This window comes from Perca flavescens, chromosome 18, assembly GCF_004354835.1.
Source record: "Perca flavescens isolate YP-PL-M2 chromosome 18, PFLA_1.0, whole genome shotgun sequence".
In the NCBI taxonomy this organism is placed as follows: Eukaryota; Metazoa; Chordata; class Actinopteri; order Perciformes; family Percidae; genus Perca; species Perca flavescens.
The window spans coordinates 9629246-9647791 of NC_041348.1; positions in this window are offsets into that span (position 1 = coordinate 9629246).

The following is an 18546-nucleotide window of genomic DNA, read 5'->3' on the forward strand; positions in this document are numbered from 1 at the left end:
AAGTTTCTAAATTCTTGAGTTAGGGCAAAAAATTTGTTTTACAAGGTCACAATGACCTTGACCTTCATCCATTACCAAGTACAGTTGAGACATACTGGTGCACATTCAAGTAGATCTCAAACCCAAATGACTCAGAGGGACCGATTGGGTCAATAGTATTTCTCAGGTCTTCCATCTGTTGCCCTGTGAGAGGGCTATCCACTATGGGGATGATCACTCCAGCATCTCTATCAACAGCATGCCCACTCTCCTCCCAGTCAATTTCAGGAATGCCAATCTAAAAAAAAAAAAAAAGTAAATCAATAAACAATTACTCCTACAGTAGTAGTAATTTTGCTATATAGTCCACAAATATGTATTTATTTTTCAGGTGGAAAGTTATTTTTTGTGCATTGCATAACAAATGTATTATATCATGGCCACAGAACATCAACCATGTGAGCACGGCAATTGGTCAATGCCAATTATGTTTGTTTAGAAGTTACATTTTTGTTGACATTTCAATTGCAAAGTGAGATTTAATTACATAACAGCCTTACCTCCAAGATCTCTGGGTCAGCGACAGGATACAGCTCCTGACCCATTTCCCAAAGTTGGTTTGGGGTCATATTCTGTTCTGTTCTGATGGGGTGGTTGTCCCAGGACTCTCGAAATGTGTCCAAGCTAGCTTGCAAACGGGGCAGGAAAATGTAGTGGCAGCAGAAGAGATCCAGAGAGCTGCTGAGATCAAGCAGCCCCCCCCTCCTCCAGGGAGTGTAGAACTGTATAGTACATTGATGTGACTCCATCCCATACATCTCTCCAAAGCCTTTCAATACTGATTAACAAAAACACAGAAATAAATGGTTTTAACAATATTTCAGGGACAAAGGAAGTTCACAAGTTTATTGTTGTACAGTTGACAAAATGCTTGCCTACTTACCAAAACCACTCACACAAGGTGTATCCATGACAGCAAAAAGCCCCCTTGAGACATTTTAAAATTACTCAAATGTAAAGAATTCTTCTTCTTTTTTATAAAATAAATGATACAAATTGCGAATATGAATTCAGTTAGGATGTTGCATTTGATTTCTAGTGTTTGCATTATCCTATAGATGTAGCCCAAGCCAATCTGAGTAATACTGAACAGTATATATTTGTATGTTCTAACTTGATTTTCTAACTAAACGGTGAATGTATTACAAATTAAATTGATTTAGAATGTAAGAATTCTGACCCATAATTACCTTGACTGCATTTACATGTAATCCATTTATGACCATTTATGTGTTTTAATGCTGGGATAAAACACAGGGATATTGCTGCGTGTATACACCTTAAATGGTTATTGGGCGCCCATGACTATCTGCGTAGGTGGGCTTCAGCCAAGTGACGTAACAGAATTACAAACAATGGCGGTAGCAAGAGAGCCTCACTTTTGGAACCATGAAGAAACATGTCTTTCTTTGGTAATTAGATTGCGTATATTCATACATTGCTACCCTGTACTAAGTAGTGGTAGTGACAGGCTGGCACAGTGTTCTAAGAGCAGCTACGTACATAGTGTGTGTGAGTGTATGTGTGTGTGCAGGGAATATGAATTACCTAGTTTCTCTGTGATAATGTAAAGACCATATCCCAATTATGATCATAATCTAGATAAGCCTCATAAACAGGTTATTTATGTCCATGCAAACACACTCAGTAATGCAAACCTTAAACCTTAGCCCCCTTTGCTTCTGAGAAAAATATCCTCTCTGCCCATCAATGTAATTTTCTTTTCTGATCCTGACCTCATGTAGGACTGATAGACAAAGCAGAAGGCGAATCACAAGTAAAAAAATAAAAATTTACCGTTGATTTTGCCTGAGATAAAACTTCCATTCTCAGGCCCACGGGCAGAGAACATGAGACGTGCGACGTCTACATTTTCCAATCCTTGGTCTGAACGTAGTCAAACAAACAAACTCATAAAAGGTACTTGGTGCCCCTCGACTTATTGGAACTGTTATTTGTTTTCTGTGCTATGTATTACTGTATTTGAAACCAAAAAGAGTTAGAGTTAATCATTAAAAAAAAATACAATAGGGGAATCCACTGCTTGTGTGAAGTCTCAATTTATTTTGCTTAAAATAAGCAATATTGGGCATTAAGTGTAAATTACATAAACAGGGCAACTATATTCATGCAGAAAAAGCTAAATTTTGATCAGCCAGGCATCCTGGAGGGCCTGTTTGGAAGCCTTAATCCCCAACTATAATATAACAAACACAAATCTATTTGCACAAGCATTAAGCTTATTTAAATTAAATGGCCAAAACTGAAAAATATTTTCTCAACAACTGATATGATGTTAGTCGTTTTTTTTCATACATATTTTGAGATTATGAAAAAAAAGACAGTAAATGTCATACCGTAGTGGAAATCTGTGGCCTCTGTAAAGAAAGCCAGTGTTGTTTGTGTCAAGTTGTTTGTTCCTGCACCCAGGTACATGATCTAAAAGAAAAACTGGTAAATGAAAATAGGGTGGAAATAATTGTCCTAATACAAGAGACCACATTTACCAGTGTAATTACACATCACATAGGCCTATTTGTTTGTTTGAAAACACTTCAGGCAGTTTTATCTAGCTGACAGTCATATTTACCACCAAATGCATATCTACCAAAGGAAACCTGTGTTCTTACTAAGGCACACCAGGCCATTTGTGGGGGAAAACGGTAATGGAGGGAAGTCAAAATTTGTTGACTGGTATGGACCTTTAATTCCAATATTTAACAAATTTTAACATTAACCTACCTTTCTGGAGAAGAAATCAATTCCACCAAAGATGACCAAATTGTACCTGGTAATATGAACACATGTAATTTTTTAACACAGATCAAAGTCAAGACACAGAGGAATAAGTGGCAAGGTAACCAACACTTGTGTTTCTTTGTGCCTAACAGGAATAGCCACAAGATGTTAAATTTCATATAGTGTATAGACCCCTTCTGAATACATTAGCTTGATAGCAAACAGAGATTATGAATGTTTTGAGCATCTATTAGTTGAATTTTGTAGAAAGGATATATGAATGAATGGTTTATTTTCATGTCTGGCCACTTACTTAAGGCCCATCCATTATAGGATTATTCAGACACATTTTGAATTAACACTTTCCCAGTGCTGACAGAAACCACAATACAAACATGATAAACAAGATACACTAGTATAAAATGTACAATTCAACACAAAAAACAGATAAAGCTAAATGCAAGTGGAGTACTAACAAATAAGTTTTAGCTTTTAACATAAAACCCTTTCAGACAAGAGTAAATAAACATGCATAAACAAATAGAAGATAAACAGATTAGGCAGATACTATAGGTATTCCAAATAAGTAATAAGGTAGGGGAAACTGGAGAGAGAGAGAGAGCAAGAGAGGGAGAGAGAGAAATAGATAGACAGACCAAAAGAGACAAAACGAGACTGATGTACTATACATTTTAGTTGTTGGGATGAAATTTTCACTCTCTGCTTTTGATAGTTTGTCTGCCATGACATTAGAGAAACTGTCAATGGATTCTTAAATGCTACCAGCTAGCCTCCACCAGCCACAAATGCAACTGCAATGCTGAAAAAAGTAACTGGCATGTACCTGACAAGTTTGTGACAGGTGTCAATGTGTACCATATATTTGGGGCAGGGCACTGTATAAGTGCGCCGAACCACACATCCCATTTGGGTCAGCCTCGACAAAACGCCCACTGTATCCACTCTATGCATGGATGCACGGATTCTATTCCATTGGACTCTGTGTCCCATTGCCCTTAGATTCCCTCTCACCATGTCCAGCATTGGGCATATTTGACTTTAACTCAGATACTTTAGCATCAAGCTCTTCATCTGTCAAATTACTGTGTAGTCCCTTGACAGACAGATTGAGGTCTTTCATCCTTCGAAATAGTGTGGCACGGGATACTCCTTGTGGACGCCCATTAGTTCCACATGTGCCACTTCTGGTTGTTGCACAACTCTAGTAGGTTGTGTAGTTCTGTAAGTGCTTCAATGATATCGTGAGGGATTTGGACATTGTTTCACGAGGCACTAACAAAGACCACCTCTTGAGTTATAACAACTCACCAACTCCTACAGAGGAAAAGATTACACCTTAAGAAAAACAGCCATGACAGTTTATTGTAGTTGAGGGTGAAATTGTAGTCGCTAAGGCACTACGCTTTTCCATGTCTATTTTTTTGCTAAGAGGAAACTCAACAAAAAGACATTTGCCAAAATTAAATATCAAACAAAAGCCAGACAATATATAGTATTACTATATAGGTAAGTAAGTTGTTGTGAGCTGTAGCCTACATTCACCACTTCTAACCAGAGGCAGAATATAAAGTAATCTTGGAGATTATTCCTTCACACGCTGCGCAAGGCCTTTTGGCCAGCCTTAGGCACACCTGTGCAATAATCATGCTGTCTAATCAGCATCTTGATATGCCACACCTCTGAGGTGGATGGATTTTCTCGGCAAAGGAGAAGTGCTCACTAACACAGATTTGTGAATAATATTTTAGAGAAATAGTTATTTTGTATACATAGAAAAAGATAGGGGAAGAAGATTATACACAGGTGACACACATTAGGGAAGGGAGGGTAATCACACAGGTGGAAAGGCAGACAAAGACAGGAAGACAAGTGACCTGAAACAGAAACAGACAGTGAGTTAACAAAATAAAACAGGAAGTCAGGGAAACAAACAAAACATTAATTAAGAGCGGGAACTGGATGTAGGGGGAGGGGGTTGGTTTAGCCCATTGAATTATATCCGTACAGTTATCAAATAATATTAATTTGGTATATTTATTTAATTATTAATCTATTTGTATTTCATATCAAATTATTACACTTTATTAACTTTCCCACAGTTGAGTCAATTAATTCACAGGGTTCTGGTAACTGGAGGATTACATTTAAGGTACTGTAATCCTAACATTATTAGTTACAGCAAATGTACAGCTAACCCCAGTAAGAGCAAATTATAATATATATCTAATGTTACAAGAAAACTGTTTAAAAACAACTGCTTTGTAGGTAGCAAATGTTAACTTTATTTAATGATACCTTTACTCTGTGTGTTTTTGGCAGCTTGACTTGGACACTGGTGCTCTTTTTAGACATTTCACACTTACATCCAACATCTCTGGTAGTCGCATGAAAACAAAAATGATTTCTTACCAGTGAACTTACTGTTACAGTTAAACATATATATATATTATATATGATATTTAAGCAAAACACAAGATTTATTTTTCAAAATGTAGACTTTGCTTGCTATCTAACCTGCCTGAGTCAATGAAAAAACAATTACCCCAAACAAAATCACTCGACAGGTTCACCTTACTAACCCTGAATTATCACCTTTAAAATGTTTAACCTTTTCATGGTTCATAACATAACATACAGCAAGACAGCTATGGAGAGGAGCACTGAGTGGGAGGATTTGAGCCAAATGACATGCAGCTGGGTCATCCTGTGTCAAAATCCAGGAAAAAAGGTGGTGCACCGCCTTAGATTTTGCTCAAAGTTTATGCTACCCTTAATTTCAGTCTTTTCATGCCGTACAAACTTTTAATGGTTCAGTCATATTAACATGCTTGTCTTCCACCCTACAAAGTTTGGGCTGCCTATGAATTAATGTCCAAATATTGCTTCCCAGATAATGTGATTTTCAGGCTGTAAAATTGAAATAATTTCAAGGGCTAAAATATGAAGACATAGGATTTGAACATAAATATTTTACAGGCCTTGGTTTTGGGACACATTCTTGATATAGACAAGGTTTGACCAAAATCTGAGACAGTGCAACAACAACCTGTAATTGCATTTTAACCCAGAAGACTCTGACAGTGCTCTACCTGCCTGATAAATCGCTTATTAATTGAAAAAAAAAAAAATGTATTTCATTGCCAAGACACATACATTTATCTACTGGAATAGAGCCGTGTAAACATTGCATAAGGCCATCCTCAACCTTACAGTAGGCTACTTGTATGACACTCCCATCTGACAGGATTTCTGTTCAGCAATCAACGATTGTTGTAATGCACTGGGCTAATGTTTCAGGTTTTAATTTGCAGGTAGTTAACGTTACAGTTAGTGATAAGGGGTAACTTTGGCTATGTTCATTGCATATTCCACAAATGAACGTGCAATACTAACATTACATTATCACACCAAGTACTCTCAGTAACTTAGCCTGCGAATTCCTAGCTAGAAGTTACTAGCGTAAACAAATAGGCGCTAACTAGCGCTAACGTACAGCAGGCTTTTTCAGTTGGCTTACTTGAAACTTACTTCATGTGACTCGAGAGCGCAGACTCGCCCATTGTGTAAAGCCTCACGTCTTTTTTGCAGACTTTACAAGAGGCAACTCATATGGTTTGTCTCCGTTTAATCCATAATTTGTATTTTTCATCTTCCTGCCAACGTTCATTGAAACGACAACGTGCCGATATTACGAATCCCACTATGGCCACCACAAGACAGGCCCTTCAATAGCATTTATTGGGCAGGTGTCCATGATGCTTACACAAGGTAAAATAACACCATTTGTACAAGTCCTACCCCCTGACCAATCGGCTATCCTAACCTTAACCACTTAAGGTGAAATACATTACCCCAACCAATCGAGCTGCTTCCTAGGGCAAGTCTTGGCGTGGTGGCAGATCGCAGTCAAAAAGCACGCTCAGAAGCGGAAAAATCACGAGTCGGCAAGCAGACCTGCTGCACATAAATGGGCAGGTGGCCACGTTCCTCCGGCCCCAATTGCACCTCCAGCTGGTGACCCGGTGCTTATGGCACTGTCTGACATTCAATCTTCCCTCCTCGATATGACTGCCAAAATTTCTACACTGGAAAACGACTCCACCGTCAGGCCTTTGTCTTCGTCAACCCTCATCTCCACTCCATCGGCGTCCATTTCCGCTCCAGCAGTCTCCACCCTCTCCGACCAGCGACACCAACTGCACCAGCCTCTGAATGATGATGTCACCCCGGAGTTCACTCCCAGGAGGACCCTGGCGACCGCTGTACCCCTATCCACGGGCTCACCCTTTTTCCCGCCGTCTGCCATTTCTCATCAGCTGAGGGGCCAGATTTTGGCAGGTAATGATACCAATCTTGTTAAACTTCTGGTGGGATCTGAGCTGTGCGAGCGGCGTGTTGTAGACTGTGGTGACATATCCGTTGCGTTAAAAGATGGGGACTCTAGACTGTTTAAAACTCTGACCTTTCTCCGAGTTCTGCGTAACCTTTGGAGTGTATAGGGATGTAATTTGCGAAGTCTATCCGGCTCGCAGAGCCGAACTTGATACTTATCTTGCCATCATTTCCGACCTAGGTCTCTCTTATGGTGGAACTTTATCATCTCATCTGTGGGTTTTTATATTGGTAGGATGTAAATGGACTGTTTTTATATAGCGCTTTTCTAGTCTTAATTAGTCACACATTTACACTCCGATGCACAGCAATGTGTAAATCGGGGGCAACTCGGGATTCAGTGTCTTGCCTACCACTGAGCCACAGCCGCCCCTTAGTATAACTGTAAATATCTTCATGTCTGTAGCTACTGTGGGGATGCCCACTCCAAGTCGGTGTGTCCAAGGAGAACCCGCTTCATGAAAGCAGAGTGGAAGAAATAAAACCGTCAACGTTGACGGCGTTGAGGAAGCATCCAAACTAGGGCTGGGCGATAAAACGATAACAATATGTATCGCGATAGACACATAATCAATATCAATAGAAAATGTGGTCGATAAAACGTTCGATAACTTGTTTTTCTTCATCAGAAGAAACCAGAGGTTGTGAATCAAGTTTGGTTGCATGAACAAAGGCCCTCACTCTCTGGCAACCTAGCAATGTGGGGAGTGACACTCTAACAGCCAATCATGTAACAGTATCATGTTTGGTTGCGCCACATCGCTGTCTCGTGTTCTTCAATAACAGAACCGGCGTGGAGTGGAAAGTGAGTGCCGCAGCGAGCGAGGAAATCGTTGATTAAACAGGAAAAGTCAGTATGGCAGTTTTGGGGATTTTATAAGTCTGACCGTAGTCAGACCAATGTCGTCAGACCAACACTGGTAATACCATAAACTTGTTTTACCACTATAGCCGCGCTCACACTTTCGAGCACAGCCGTATTCGCCATCAACGTCCAACAACATCTGCAGCTGCAACACGGCACAAGCAGCAGACCACCATGGAGAGGTACTCTGCATCAGCGCCTTACTAAACGCTACAAAGAAATAACGAAGGCAGACATGCTGAGCACTGTCCAGAAGCCAGGTTACCAACCTAGCACTAAACCTGCAGAAAATAGTTCCTTCTCAGGTTTCTTATATTTAGCTAACACTTTGCACTATTTTATGACACTTTATTAAGCATTTCTTACTTATTCTTTAATTTTGCACCTTAATGTTAAGAGATAATTGTTAAGTGTTCATTGTGATGTTAGACCTGTTTACATTTTAATTATTTGAGTGTTTTCCATGGTTGTGTTGACATTTCTGCTTTTATAACTGAGGGGATTATAATCAGAGCAGGGTTAAATTTAAAATAAAAATGTTTAAATTTAATATATTTTTCTCCTGGTCCTTATTTTAAATAGGTCATAAAAATATCAATAATTATCGATATCGACCGATATGAAAAACTTATATCGTGATACAGTTTTCAACCATATCGCCCAGCCCTAATCCAAACCTCTGTTTTGTGGATTATTTATTGACTGGTCTTGTTCACGGTTTCTTTGCTGGTCTGTTGCATTTGCCTGCTGTGTCATTCGGATGTAAAAACATATTGTCCGCATCAAAGGAGCCAGAAACGGTGGATGCCTTGTTGGAGAAGGATGTTTAAAAAGGTTTTATGATAGGTCCGTTCGATAGGTCTCCTTTTCCAATTTTTAGGATAAATCCCATAGGGATCGCCACTCGAAAATATTCAGGTAAAACACATTTTATCATCGACCTTTCCGGTCCCCACAATGATTTGGCTGATAACCTCAATAACCTCATTCCTTTAGCCCCTTTTCCCCTGTTTTATAGCACCGTCGATGACGCTATCAGTAACATTAAAAGGGCGGATATTTCAGATGCTTTTAAAGGGAATGTGAGATGACTCTCTGATTGGTTTATTGCGTTACGCCCAAACCACACCTAGCTACTTCAGACCAACCCATTTAAGATTTGCGTCGGGCGCTAGAGTCATTTATCCCGCCGGTATAATAGCAACAGCGCCTGAGATCCGCCCACAAAGCTACTTGCGTTTTGCGTTTCATACTTGCGTTTCAGATCGTTAAAATAGGGCCCATAGAGTTATTCTTGGGCATCGCTCTCGATTCCAACCATATGCAAGCTTCGCTGCTTTGCTTGAGAAATTATCCTGCATAAGACAGGTTATGCAAGTCGCTCAAAGTTCACGGTCCTTCTCTAAAAGGGAATTGCTCTCTCTTCTGGGCCACCTTAATTTTGCGATGAGGGTAATTCCTCAAGGCAGATCATTTATTACCAGGCTTCTTGACCTATCCAAATCAATAAAAGATCTCAATGATGTTGTTACGTTGGACGCAGGATGTAGATCAGAGCTTAAATTTTGGTCTCTGCTCCTGGATAATTGGAATGGCATTGCCTTTTTTCTAAAAGATTTTCTGGAATCCTATGATGAAACTTAATCTGTATGCGGATGCTGCGCCCTCCGTAGGGTTTGGGGGGGGGTCCTTTAATAACGAATGGTTTGTGAGTGTTTGGCCGAAAGAATTACTCACTTTACCTGCCAGTGATTCCTCAACAGCCCTAATATAATTATATCCTATTGTTGTAGCCTCTGTATGACCAAAGTGAGAGCTGTGTCCGGGTTCTCGGTAGTAAGTCGGACTCGTTTCAGGTGAGGGTTGGCCTCCGCCAGGGCTGCGCTTTGTCACCAATCCTGTTTGTAATATTTATGGACAGGATATCGAGGCGTAGTCGGGGTGGGGAGGGGTTGCAGTTTGGTGGGCTGGGGATCTCATCGCTGCTCTTTGCAGATGATGTGGTCCTGATGGCATCATCGGCCTGCGACCTTCAGCACTCACTGGATCGGTTCGCAACCGAGTGTGAAGCGGTTGGGATGAGGATCAGCACCTCTAAATCGGAGGCCATGGTTCTCAGCAGGAAACCGATGGAATGCCTTCTCCAGGTAGGGAATGAGTCCTTACCCCAAGTGAAGGAGTTCAAGTACCTTGGGGTTTTGTTCACGAGTGAGGGACAATGGAGCGGGAGATTGGTCGGAGAATCGGGCGCAGAGGGTGCGGTATTGCATTCAATCTATCGCACCGTTGTGACGAAAAGAGAGCTGAGCCAGAAGGCAAAGCTCTCGATCTACCGGTCAGTTTTCGTTCCTACCCTCACCTATGGTCATGAAGGCTGGGTCATGACCGAAAGAACGAGATCCAGGGTACAAGCGGCGAAATGGGTTTCCTCAGGAGGGTGGCTGGCGTCTCCCTTAGAGATAGGGTGAGAAGCTCAGTCATCCGTGAGGAGCTCGGAGTAGAGCCGCTGCTCCTTTGCGTCGAAAGGAGCCAGTTGAGGTGGTTCGGGCATCTGGTAAGGATGCCCCCTGGGCGCCTCCCTAGGGAGGTGTTCCAGGCACGTCCAGCTGGGAGGAGGCCTCGGGGAAGACCCAGGACTAGGTGGAGGGATTATATCTCCAACCTGGCCTGGGAACGCCTCGGGATCCCCCAGTCGGAGCTGGTTAATGTTGCTCGGGAAAGGGAAGTTTGGGGTCCCCTGCTGGAGCTGCTCCCCCCGCGACCCGACACCGGATAAGCGGACGAAGATGGATGGATGGATGGATGGATGGATGTTGTAGCCTGCATTCTCTGGGGTTAACATTGGGCTAGGAAACAAATTCAGTTTTTCTGTGACAACGAGGCAACTGTTAACATCATTAACAAGAGGCATTCATCTGTTCCATCAAAAGTATGGTCGCTGGCATCCAATTCCATCTACGCCGCCTGGATCCTTTCGCTACCAGTATTCTGGAAAACCCCATCCATACGCCTCTTGCTGAACAGCCTCAAAAGGAAGTCACCATGAGGCAATGATAAATGTCTCCCTTTCACATTAACTTTAGTTAAACAAACTATATCACAATTGTGGAAAGGGTGTTTTGGGCCTTACACAGATCAAATGTTGGAGACATTGATTGGATTGGTTTTCCAAGGGTGGCGAAATTTCTTCACGCACGTGTTCCTTTGACCCAAATCACGATCTCACCATTTCTGATGTTTAAATTAATGATCACCATTTCAACATTGTTTCTCAAACACTCCAAAACAGATAGAAGTAGTGAAGGTACTGTTGTCTATATCTCAGAGTCTCCGCATCTGCTCCTGTTTCAACCCTAAAAGCCATGGGGCGATGAACTTCTGCTGCATATGAACGTTACCTTTGACCTGACGTTCGCGCTATTCTCTATTGGTTTGGACCAATAAACAAATCAGCAAATTCGTGCTTCATCTGCTTAACTTTTATTATGTGAAACAATCTAAATAAGGACGTTCATTATCTAATGCGTTAATTCCATCCTCTTGTTTTAATTTAATCGCAAGAGGATTGCCAGGTATGGTCTGTTTGGGGGGGAATAGTTTAGCTCTCCCAGTCTTAAACTGTGTGAGCATCCCCTAATGCTGCTGCTGCTGACTCTCTGCCCTTTCATGGTACTCATGAAAGGTCAGGGGTCTCCTCTGAACAGAGCCATACCGCCAAATTGTATTTGTAATTTATTCAATAAAATTTCCTAAAGCATTTTTGTTGTCTGTGTTGCTCTTGACTTAATGGACCTGACAGAAATTGAGCGTCAGTTCTGGCAGGCCAAGTAGTCAAGACGCTGCTAACTGCTATTGGCCAATAACATGGTCGCATCAGCTGAGCTGCATCAGCTGAGCTGCATCAGCTGAGCTGCATCAGCTGAGCTGCATCAGCTGAGCTGCATCAGCTGAGCTGCAACAGCGCTTCAGCTGGTCAACTCCCCTCGCTGCTAAATGGCTACACTCAAACAGGGCGCCCTACTTAAAGGAACACGCCGACTTATTGGGATTTTAGCTTATTCACCGTAACCCCCAGAGTTAGACAAGTCGATACATACCCTTCTCATATCCGTGCGTGCTGTAACGCTGTCTGACTGCTCCAGCATTAGCTTAGCCTAGCACAGATCCTGCAGGTGAATGGTTCCAGTAATCCTACTGCTCCAAATTGTGACAAAAGTGACAAAATAACGCCAACATGTTCCTATTTACATGTTGTGATTTGTAGAGTCACAGCGTGTACAAAAAACAACGTAACATGAGACACAGCCATCTTCTAACCGTAAACAAGCCGGGAACTATATTCTCAGACAGGCTTGCTGCGAGCATATCACTCCGCCAAAGTACTATATTCTTCCGCCTAAGAATATAGTTCCTGGTTTGTTTAGGGATAGAAGGTGGCTGTGTCTCATGTTACGTTGTTTTTTGTACACGCTGTGACTCTACAAATCACAACATGTAAATAGGAACATGTTGGCGTTATTTTGTCACTTATTCGGAGCAGTAGGATTGTTGGAACCAGTCACCTGCATGTTCTGTGCTGACCTGATGCCGCTGGAGCCGTCAGACAGCATTACAGCACGTACGGAGATGAGAAGGGTATGTATCGACTTATCTAACTCTGGGGGTTACGGTGAATAAGCTAAATTCCCAATAAGTTGGCGTGTTCCTTTAAAGCTGCTTTAGTTTGCTTCTAACTGCTTGCTGCTTGCATCTATGCTACCCACCTCCTCCCCTGCTCCACCTTGTTGTAAAGCATTTCTATTGTCTGTGTTGTTCTTGACTTAATGGACCTAACAGAACTGTGTTAGTGGTTTATCAATGGTGTTGTGATTATGACTTTGCATATGTTGGTTGTAGCCTTGACAGTGCTTGTGTGTTTACAGTACTATATAACCTTCCTCACTTGCAGTTTACTGCATATCATACAGCATTTGGTAGCTCATTAGCTGGTAGCGTTTACCTTGTTGTAGTTGCTGATTATATTTGCACATTTGTTTGAAAGCTAGAAGCTACTAGACAATGAGCTAATGTTACATGTATGCAGTAAACTACAAGCTAATGTAAACTGTTAGCTACTGTAAGCTTAATGTTACTTGATGTAACTCTATGGAAATTAAGATTAATTAATGCAATTCTCCTTACTGGTAAGTGTTATGACAACTACAAACATGAACTCCCATGAGTTTTTAATTGATTGACATGGCATAAATAAGAGAAAACGACTATTGCTTACATTATAAGAGAAAAGCTGTAATACAGACTATATGATTGTGACTGTTTATCTGTGTGCTTCATTCTACTATGAAAACAAGAATAAAGAGACACTGACACAAGTGTTAGGTTTACAAAAGGATTTTTTTTATTTATTTATTTTATTCATAAATGTCTGAAACAATGACAAGACAACAGTATAACAAAGTAGGCCTACAACAAATTCAAACAAAACTTCAATTCATAGTAACTATATAAATATCTATGGATTTCAACTGAACGGGCCATGCATGCTCAACAAAGAAATATAACATGCATGCTCAACAAAGCAATGTAACACTCACTACTTTACCATGCTTACCTTACCTTCCTTTCCTTTGTAGATAAGTTTAGATAGATTTATAGATAGGCTCAAAACAAGGTGGGCCAGGAAGTCCAGCGTCTTTTGCATCCTTCACTAACACCCTTGTGCAGGATAAGTAAAACACAGACAGACATATTGAAATTACAAATAAGAATATTAAGTGTTTAAGTGTTAAAACGGCATTTCACAATCATGCATTTCTTGAAATTGCATTGATCTCCTTTGGTGTGTCCTTCGAATGGTAAGCCCAGTGTTGTGAAATAATCCTGTAAAAACAAACAAACAAACCAATATTCCAAAATTCAGTAGGGAGAGTGGGGTGATTTGTGCCAGGGGGGAAGTAGATCCACCCCTTGTTTCTGGAAAACCATAGAAGAAATTGGTCATGTGACCACCTCATTTTTGAAAAGCCATCCATTTTACTCATCCTCCAAAGAAGAGAGACACATGGCACATTTTAGCTCAAAAAACTTTTTTTCCTTTCAAAGTAAAATTTCTATAATTAGGTTTTTTTGATTGTAGTGTCTGAACAATTATAGACAAGTTTGAAAACATTTCACACATGTTTTAGTGCTTTAGCAGGCTACACAAGGAGTCTGTAGAGTTTTTCAAACTTGTGGGTCTGGCATGATTTGTGCCAAAGGGCCTGGGTTAAGTTGTGCCAGTGATGGAGTCATCCCTAGAGGTGATTTGCTCAAGAAACTACCCACACCCCAAAAACTTGGTGGTACAGCCAGAAGGGAGCAGAAGTTTATATTCCCCTGCAGCACTGACAAGTGGGATGTTAAGTAGTAGTAGTAGTAGTAGTAGTAGTAGTACTAGACCTACATACTCACAGGGGATAATCTGGAGAAGTGAGGAGATGGGCATGCCTCATCAGTGTTTGACTTAGGCCTACCTGTCATTTGTTTAATTTAGCTAACACTGATTTCAGTTTGTTATTAAAGAGAATTTTTATTAAGTTTTTAAGTTGCCTAAGTTTACCTATGTTTAGAAATTAGCCTAGTCACTTTATTCTTATGTTACATAATTGACAGACAGCGTTCTATGTATGTCAACAGGCCAAAGCCTTTTTGCCTGAAATGATTCACAAATATCATATATTGTTTATTTAAGTTGTACAAAATATGACTTTTTCCAAGAGTTTAATAAGGTGACAATATCTAAATAAACCTTAAATTAGTAATTTTGTATTGCATTTCTCTTGCTTTCATATAACATTACAGTTCATAACATTAAAATGTTCTGTTTTACTTTAGAAATCACTGGCACAATTTACCCCAACGTATTCCCCCAAAGGCACAACTTACCCCGCATCAGTGGCAAGTTGTGCCACGAGAACACTTTTTTCCCAAAAGCTATATTTATGAAACAATTTATTTCAGATCCAAAGTAATTGTTCTCAGGGATGCACCATATCCTGATATATATGTACATCCTTAAGTTGAAAGTATTACTGTCATGGCTTCACTTTAAAGTAACTTTGAGTAAAAACTGGCACAACTCACCCCACTTTCTCCTAACATTGAAATCATTAATATTTCTGTTTTACAACAGGAAATTCACATACTACGCCAGAGAGAATGGTGCTTAGTAAGTCCAGTTTTTAAAATACATTAGAGGCTATAAATATATAAAAATCTAAGTATTATACAAAAAACGTTTTGAGGTTTTGATGATCATCCCCAGTTGTGGATGACTGTTCTATCACTGTTCTTTTTATCACCTTCCTGTCCCAACTATTGTATTGGTGTCACAAAACAGTGTATTATTATTGTCGTTATTATTACTAATAAATTTTCATATAATTTATTAATGTCTCAAAATGTGTAACATTAATTACAAATATGTCTTCTTTTCTCATTTGAAGCTGAGTGCAATACAAAACAGGTGGCAAATGACAGTTAGTCTTAATACTGTGGTATACTCAGTCAGTCAGTCAGTCAGTCAGTCAATTACAGTGTGCCTCAGTGTTATTTAAATTCGTCTGGAATACCTCCTAGCCAATTTCCCAAAAAGGTGGAGTGTTCCTTTAATTGCATAGGCTTCATTTTTGCAGTGTGCCCCAGTGTTATTTAAATTCGTCTGGAATACCTTTTAGCCAATTTCCCCAAAAGATGGAGTGTTCCTTTAATTGCATAGGCTTCATTAAGAGAGTATTTACATAAGATGTACACAAGTTCTTTATTTCTTTATAAAATTGTGATGTGTTATTTTTTTGACTTTCAGATGAAATTTTTAATGAAATTGGACCAAATTGTTGAACAACAGCAACAAATTCTAAATTACCAAAAACAAAATATGCCACCTGTGCATGAGTCAGAGGACATAATTGACTGTCCCTGCGAGACCCTGGAGGACCTGGAGATATTGAAATTGTGACCAATTCGATTTCATAAACACAAACACACACACACACACACACACACACACACACACACACATACTGGGCTATAGGGCTGGGAAATATAAAAGGTATATTGTATAAAAGGTATACATTTCTCCAAAGGTATGCATTTTGACTATATATACCCATAGCGCAATATACAGTAGTCATCTTCATCATTGTGCCCACAACTGGGCTGATGATGGTGTACAACACGGCGGTGGCATTTAACAATGATCTCTCCATGTCTTTCAGACTATGTACCTGTGCTCACTTGGCGGGGCAAATCTGAATGCAGCCGTCAGAAGAATTCTCTGCCTGGTGGGCAAAAATGACCTCTGGTCAAATTTTAGTTTTAAATAGTGATGGTCAAATGAAGCTTCGCGAACCAGTGTCTTTACTTTCTGAGCTCACTAGATGGTGCTGTCCGTTCAACAAAGGGTTTGAAAACCCATTGAATTGCCATTCATTTAACCTTTTTTTTTAACAGAGAACACCATCTACTGAGCTCAGAAAGTAAAGACACTGGTTTGCGAAGCTTCATTTGACCATCACTAATTTTAAAGAGAGGCTGGGCAAGCGCCCTTTCAGTAAGCTTGTGAAGCAATGATTGGTAAGCTGTTATTGCAATAAAGATTGTATTACTATGTACAATGTTAACACTTGGAGCTGTTTGACAACTCTAACCTCTATTATGTTTTTTAGGAGCATGCCAGAAATTGCATAAAGTGAATGCAGATGAGGTGGAGGATGCCATTGGCCAGGCGCGGAAATTTGCGTCACACAGACAATTAAAGTGGTAAATGAGTCATTATTATCGATATTGGTTCTGAATCCATTTACATGATTGTTACATTTTGTTACCATAACTGCTCTGTTAAAATTATTTTGATCAAGCACTAATGACAATCTTGCAATTTTTTTCTTTGTTTAAGATGGAAGAGGAGGAGAAGTACAAAACTGTAGTTTAAAATGAAATCTAATTTATGGATCTCATTTCCTGTCATTTACTTGATATAGTAGATAAGGTGTATGATAATTAGTACAAATTCCAGTGATATCTGTGTACAAATTCAAGTAATATCTGTGTTCTACTAATAGTAGTGACCTAGTACTACATATGTATATCAATATAGCTGTGACTGCAGAGGCAGCTTTGATCAGTGGGACAGATAGGTGGACAGGTGGGAAAATGAATTGGAGACGACTCTGCAAAGATGGATGAAGCTCCAGGGAAATGCTGATAAGTATAACCAACTCATGATGGACAGAATTAATTGAGAATGTATTCATAAATATATCTGCATTTTCTGTGTGGAAAATTAATACTATCATTTATTTGTTTCAGTGTTCAAGACTTTTTCATGGATCCTTGCGATGTGCACCTTCAGCGTCTAATGTAAGTTATGTAAGCACTATATCTGCTTTGGAACAAATCTTGCAACGACGAAAGCAAAGGGAAAATGAATCAATATCAGTCAAAAAATGGTGTCCTTTTATCCAAATACGTGTCTTTTCAGTGTGCACTTGTGATTCAATACTCATTTAAATTAACGTTGTTTTGGAAAGGACATGAAAATTAGTCACTTTGGTCAGCTGTCACCCATGGGCCATGTCTCATCCCACTTGTGACCACACAACAGAGGCCTCCTTTGGTAAAGAAAAGAAAAGGGTAGATTATGATGTCTTGAGCATTATGCAATTACTAGCCATAGCATGTAGTCAGTTTCAGAACATGCAGGTTTTACAGGTTCAAAATGTAATATATATACTATGTATATACACTCACCTAAAGGATTATTAGGAATACCCTACTAATACCGTGTTTGAACCCGTTTCGCCTTCAGAACTGCCTTCATTCTTTGTGGCATTGATTCAACAATGTTCTATTGGTATGAGATCTGGTGACTGTGGGGGCCATTTTAGTACAGTGAACTCATTGTCATGTTCAAGAAACCAATTTGAAATGATTCTAGCTTTGTGACATGGTGCAATATCCTGCTGGAAGTAACCATCAGAGGATGGGTACATGGTGGTCATAAAAGGATGGACATGGTCAGAACAATGCTCAGGTAGGCTGTGACATTTAAACGATGCCCAATAGGTACTAAGGGGACTAAAGTATGCCAAAAAAAATATTCCCCACACCATTACACCACCACCACCAGCCTGCCCAGTGGTAACAAGGCATGATGGATCCATGTTCTCATTCTGTTTACGCCAAATTCTGACTCTACCATCTGAATGTCTCAACAGAAATTGAGAATCATCAGACCAGGCAACATTCTTACAGTCTTCAACTGTCCAATTTTGGTGAGCTTGTGCAAATTGTAGAGTCATTTTCCTATTTTTAGTGGAGAGGAGTGGTACACGGTGGGGTCTTGTGCTGGTGTAGCCCATCCGCATCAAGGTTGTGCGTGTTGTGGCTTCACAAATGCTTCACTGCATACCTCAGTTGTAAAGAGTGGTCATTTGAGTCAAAATTGATCT